Source organism: Chiloscyllium plagiosum, chromosome 27, assembly GCF_004010195.1.
Source record: "Chiloscyllium plagiosum isolate BGI_BamShark_2017 chromosome 27, ASM401019v2, whole genome shotgun sequence".
In the NCBI taxonomy this organism is placed as follows: domain Eukaryota; kingdom Metazoa; phylum Chordata; class Chondrichthyes; order Orectolobiformes; family Hemiscylliidae; genus Chiloscyllium; species Chiloscyllium plagiosum.
In genome coordinates, this window is record NC_057736.1 from 42,098,409 (window position 1) to 42,105,129 (window position 6,721).

Sequence of the window (6,721 nt, forward strand, 5' to 3'; positions counted from 1 at the left end):
TCAGTAAAGCCATGTGATCAATCAAAACACAGATTATTCAATTCATTCTTACATCAGTGAAAGGATTCGATCTTTGTTCAGTTCCTCTGACGGCTTGAAGACTAGCGTTACAGGTCCTGGCAGGAGATCTCTTAATACCTGATCAGAAACTGTGACCTTACAGTACCTGTGAAAATAAAAGGAAGGCCTCAATCACCAAAATAGCCACAGACTAGGATTTTCCATATAAAAGGCTGATTAATCTTTTATGATTATAAACCATTATAAGAACATAAGGCCAACAAGTATCCTTTTCAGATCAATTAGTACCCACCCAGCCCTTCACCATGTTATCCAATCCCTCCTCTCTCTCTCTCTCTCTCTCTCTCTCCTCTCTCCCACCCCCTGCCTCACCCAGGGATACAACAATTTGTCTTAAATCCATTTACATTATTGGTTTCCTTTTCATTGATACCCCATTCCATGACGTTTTGGGTTGAGGAATTCTACCCACTGCCCATATTTGTACCTAACAAACAGTGAACATCCCTCGAACCCCTGTGTACACAGGCCAATCTGCTTGGATCAAATGTCCACTAATTTCACCATCCTGAAAACTTTTAAGAAGGTGTTATAAATTAGAAACAGAAATTAAAGATCAGGCTGTAATTGTACAGAAACACATGCACAGGTATACTGAAATATCTAGTTGTATTTTTAGGTCCAATATGTTATGCACTTTCACTCACTTATAAATATCTTCCACATATCCAACAGAAATAGCCAAAGGCTTGTCCTCATTCTACCCTTTGATTTCAGGAATCCTTCAGATGGCTTCAGAATTTTGTGCACGACAAGTGATCCCATTGATGGTGTCTACTGGAACGGGGAGTCGGTCAGATCCTAATGTGCCTGGTATTGCTGCATTCTATCATGCTCAAGGTGATCTTCCTTCTGCTCACTGTCCTCTTCCTCCTCCTCAGATGAGCAAGAAAATGACTACTCCCTCTCTCCCTGCTCTTCTGTGTCCATTCCATTCCCTCATTCCCTGCTGCAGTTGTACCGGGCACAGCATGCTCGGGCTGTGAAACACATCTGTTTGGCGTGTACTGTAAAGCTCCCTCAGACTGATCCACACAGTGGAACCTCATCTTCTGCAAACCATTCATCTGCTCCACCGTGGCACTTGTTGACCAACTGGCAGAATATATCTATAGTGCGCCTCAGTCAGTGGGCTATGTAATGGAGTCATCAACCACGGTCATGAAAAGTACCTCTTGTCCCTCAGTAATTATCCTTGTAAGGCATCTGGCCCATTATCCAAGGTGTCTCAGTGGTTAGCACTGCTGCCTCATATCACCAGGGACCTGGGTTCAATTCCATCCTCAGGTGACTGTCTGTGTGGAGTTTGCACATACTCCCCGTGTCTGCGTGGGTTTCTGCTGGCTGCTGCTGTTTCCTCCCACAGTTCAAAGATGTGCAGGTTAGGTTGATTGGCCGAGGTAAATTGCCAGTAGTATTCAGCCATGGGAAATGGAAGGTTATAGGGGTGGGTCTGGGTGAGATGCTGTCTAGAAGATTGGTGTGGACTCTTCAAATGGGCCACTTCCACACTGTAGAGATTCTTTATTCTACACAGCAGGAACATAAAAGCTCTCAAGATATAGGCATTAAGGCAGCTCCCAAAGTGCTAAAAGGTGGAAGCATTGATCAGAGATCATTTGCACATTGATAGAATGGGACCCTTTTCTATAGATGAACTCAGTTGCATTATGAAATGGTCCCCTTAGCCCAGTGGGAGTACAGTCTATAATGGCCCGTCGATTGGGGGAAACCAGGTGTGTAGTCAAGTCCTACGGCCCGGTTGCAGCATTGACCTCACCGCCACCCTGTCCTCCGGAAATGTGGTGAAGCAGTGTGGGAACAGCCTTGATAGGTGGACTACAAAGAGATCCCGCACAGATCCCCGGTGTTTCCTTGGAAGGAATAGCATCTGAGTCACCTTGAGATAGGACTGGGATAGGACGGGAACCCACTCCTTTTGGCACAGGCTCCAGCCGTTGGCATAGTTCAGTAACAGTGTCCCAGGATGTCCTCAGTCTGTTGTAATGCCGCTCCATGTTCATTTGGAGAAAATGGCATCAAGGATGATAGATTCTGGCTCTCCACAAGCTCGCCACTCTCTGGGTGACAAAGTTTCTCCTCATTTCAGGCATAAATGGCCTACTCCATCTCCTTAGACTTGTCATCCTCCTGGCTCTGGACTACTCGGTCATCGAGACCATCTCTCCTCCAATAAGGGAATGTATAAACACAGAAAATAAGTGCAGGAGTAGACCATTTGGCCCTTCAAGCCTGCACCACCATTCAATATGATCTTTGCTGTTCATGCAATCTCAGTATCCCACCTGCACTTTCTCTCCATACCCCTTAATCCCTTTAGCTGCAAGGGCTGTGTCCAGCTCCCTCCTGAATATCTGAATAAACCGGCCCTGACAGCTTCCTGTGGGAGAGAATTCCACAGGTTCCTCATCTCAGTCCTGAATGGCTTTACCCCTTATTTTTAGACTGTGACCCCCTAGTTCAGGGCTTCCCCGACATCGGGGACACTCTTCCTACATCTTGCCTGTCCAGTTCCATCAGGATTTTCTTTAAGATTCCCCCTCATTCTTCTAAATTCCAGTGAGTACAAGTCCAGTCAATCCAGTCTTTCCTCATATGTTAGTCCTTCCATCCCGGGAATCAGTCTGGTGAATCTCCACTAGACTCCCTCAATCGTAAGAATGTCCTTCCTCAGACTAGGAGTGCATTGAGAATAGGAGTTGGGAGGTCATGTTGTGGCTGTACAGGACATTGGTTAGACCACTTTTGGAATGTTGTGTGCAATTCTCCTCTCCTTCCTATTGGAAGGATGTTGTGAAACTTGAAAGGGTCCAGCAAAGATTTACACGGATCTTGTCAAGATTGGAGGGTTTGAGCTATAGGGAGATGTTGAATAGGCTAGGGCTATCTTCCCTTGAGCGTCAAAGGCTGAGGGCTGACCTCATAAAGGTTTATAAAATCATGAGGGGCATGGATAGGGTAAGGTCTTTTCCCTGGAGTGGGGCTGTTCAGAACTAGAGGGCATAGGTTTAGGGTGAGAGGGGAAAGATATAAAAGGGACCTAAGGGGCAACTTTTTAACACAGAGGTGATGTGTGTATTGAATAAGCTGCCAGAGGAAGTGGTGGAGGCTGGTACAAATACAACATTTAAAAGGCATCTGGATGGGTATATGAATAGGAAGGGTTTGGAGGGATATGGGCCACGTGCTGGCAAATGGGACTAGATTGGTTTGGGATATCTGGTCGACATGGACATGTTGGACTGTTTCCGTGCTGTACATCTCTATGACTCTCTGACTAGGAGACGAAAACCGTGCAGAATACTCAAGATGTGGCCTCCCCAAGGCTCTGTGTAACTGCAACAAGACATTCCTGTAACATTCAATAGGCCGAACCCCATTCCACTCTGTAATGTTCAATCAATTAAACTTGATTTAATTCGCTCTTACATGGAGTATTCCAATGGGTCAAACTGCATTCCATTTTAGCCTTTTTTTTGCCATTTGTTTAAAGATAGCACTTGTGATAAATGTAAATGTGGGATTGCATATCATTTTAGAACTATGTTTACCTCATTGTAAAGTGTACTTTTCTGTTGAGTGCTTTCTTATTTTATACATTGGATATTAAACCTTCTATATTTATTTAGCTTCTCAAGGACTTGATTAAAGGCTGAGATACAACAGTTCATTGCTTGGATACTTTTATTTATAATTCTTAAAACTAGTGATGTAAGCTGTATAACTCTTGCCAGCTAAAAACGTGTTTATCACCACATATAGGACTCTCAGTCCAAAAGCATACAACATCTGTGGGGCTTTAACAATATACAAAGATGTAAAAGCCTTGAGCTATGGGTTTCAGCTGCAGTTAATAAATTACTCACAGCTTAATTACTTTGTACATTAAACATTGGTGATTCTCTTAGGAAAAGAACATTTTAAGCAAAAATAAAAATTACATGATTCTATCGCAGTTCCTTCTCTATGATGACTGATCCTTCGAAGTTAAAAATCACACAACACCAGGTTACAGTCCAACAGGTTTAATTGGAAGCACTAGCTTTCGGAGTGACGCTCCTTCATCAGGTGATTGTGGAGGACACAATTATAAGACTCAGAATTTATAGCAAAAGTTTACAGTGTGATGTAACTGAAATTATACATTGAAATCATACATTTCAGTTACATGACACTGTAAACTTTTGCTATAAATTCTGAGTCTTACAATTGTGTCCTCCACAATCACCTGATGAAGGAGCGTCACTCCGAAAGCTAGTGCTTCCAATTAAACCTGTTGGACTATAACCTGGTGTTGTGTGATTTTTAACTTTGTCCACCCCAGTCCAACACTAGTATCTCCAAATTATGATCCTTTGAAGAGAGTGTATGCCGACCCCAGACCCTTCCTATTTTGGTGTTCCCACATTGAGTATTCAGGCTGTTGGAATAATCAGTCTATATCTCAGCATTATAGTTGAAAGCTCCATCTGAAAGATGACTCAGTATGTTGAATACTCAGTCTACTTGAATGTTCTTTTAATCTGAGGCATAGTTTGGCTTCTTATGTGTATGTTAACAATCCCAAGGCATTTTTGAAAAACAGGCAGGAGTTCCATCAGAGTCATAGAGTCATAGAGATGTACAGCATGGAAACAGACCCTTCAGTCCAACCCGTCCATGCCGACCAGATATCCCAACCCAATCTAGTCCCACCTGCCAGCACCCGGCCCATATCCCTCCAAACCCTTCCTATTCATATACCCATCCAAATGCCTCTTAAATGTTACAATTGTACCAGCCTCCACCACTTCCTCTGGCGGCTCATTCAATACACATACCACCCTCTGCGTGAAAAGGTTGCCCCTTAGGTCTCTTTTATATCTTTCGCCTCTCACCCTAAACCAATGCCCTCTAGTTCTGGACTCCCTGACCCTAGGGAAAAGACCCTATCCGTGCCCCTCATCTTTCCAATAGGAAGGAGACCAGAATTGCACCCAATATTCCAACAGTGGCCTGACCAATGTCCTGTACAGTCGCAACATGACCTCCCAACTCCTGAACTTAATACTCTGACCAATAAAGGAATGCATACCAAATGCCTTCTTCACTATCCTACCTGCGACTCCACTTTCAAGGAGCAATGAACCTGCACTCCAAGGTCTCAGTCCTGGTTAATTGATAACTAATTATTTATCTTTCTGCTGTATGTAGGATTTCCTCAGTTTCTGCCTTATTTCAAGGTGGAAAGAAGGGTTTGATTGCTAATAGCCTGTCATCTGTCTCAGAAAGTTTCTGACTGTTTGTTTTTAGAAGATTGGAATGATCTGCCAGAGGAAGTGGTAGCTGCAGGTCAGTTATAACATTTAAAAGTCATGATGTGAAGCTGCCGGTGTTCGCCTGGGGTGGACAGAAGATAAAAATCACACAACACCAGGTTATAGTCCAACAGGTTCATTTGAAAGTACACACTTTTGGAGCATTGCTCCTTCATCAGGTAGCTCGTGGGGCAGGATCAGAGGACACAGAATTTATAGCAAAAGGTCAAAGTGATGACACACTCACAGACCCTCTCTCAAAAACACACACACAGTCACAGTCACATACTCACACAGTCTCTCTCTCTCTCCTCATCTCTCTCTACCCACCCCCCCACCACCACCCCCTCCATCAACTTCACCAACACATTCCACCCCCACCTTAAATTCATCTGTAACATCTCTGACACCTCCCTCCCCTTCCTGGACCTCTCCATCTCCAGCAATGATGACCAACTCAACACTGACATTTTTTTTTAAACACACTCACCGATTCCCACAGCTACCTGGATTATACCTCCTCCCACCCTGCCTCCTGCAGAAATGCCATCCCCTTATTCCCAATTCCTCTGCCTCCACCATATCTGCTCCCAGGAGGACCAATTTCACCACAGAACACACCAGATGGCCTCCTTCTTTAAAGACCATAATTTCCCTTCCCACGTGGTTGAAGATGCAATCCAACGCATCTCATCCACATCCCGCACCTCCGCCCTCAAACCCCACCCCTCCAACTGTAACAAGGACAGAACCCCACTGGTGCTCTCCTTCCACCCTACCAACCTTTTGCATAAACTGCATTGTTCGCCGACATTTCCGCCACCACCAGGGATATATTTCCCTCCCCACCCCTATCCGCTTTCCGCAAAGACCATTCCCTCCGTGATTACCTGGTCAGGTCCATGCCCCCTAACAACCTCCCCTCCCCTCCCGGCACCTTCCCCAGCCACACCTCCCCCCTCACCTCCATCCAAGGCCCTAAAGGAGCCTTCCACATCCATTAATGTTTCACCTGCACATCCACCAATGTCATTTGTTGTATCCGTTGCTCCCGATGTGGTCTCCTTTACATTGGGGAGACTGGACACCTTCTCAATTTAAGGAACATCTCCAGGACACCCGCACCAAACAACCCCACTGCCCCGTGGCCCAACATTTCAACTCCCCCTCCCACTCTGCCGAGGACATGCAGGTCCTGGGCCTCCTCCACCGCCACTCCCTCACCACCCAACGCCTGGAGGAAGAACGCCTCATCTTCCGCCTCGGAACACTTAAACCCCAGGGCATCAATGTGGACTTCACCAGTTTCCTCATTTCCCCTC

At 45.3% G+C, this 6,721-nt stretch overlaps 1 long non-coding RNA gene across 1 annotated transcript in view; it reads left to right on the top strand.

Moving 5' to 3' along the window:
* The first annotated feature begins 839 nt into the window (after positions 1-839).
* The window catches only part of LOC122563446, a 14,144-nt gene continuing 8,262 nt past the window's right edge, over positions 840-6,721 (top strand). The window contains exon 1 of the long non-coding RNA XR_006315612.1: positions 840-921. This is a non-coding gene — a long non-coding RNA (uncharacterized LOC122563446). The remainder of the gene's footprint in view (positions 922-6,721) is intronic.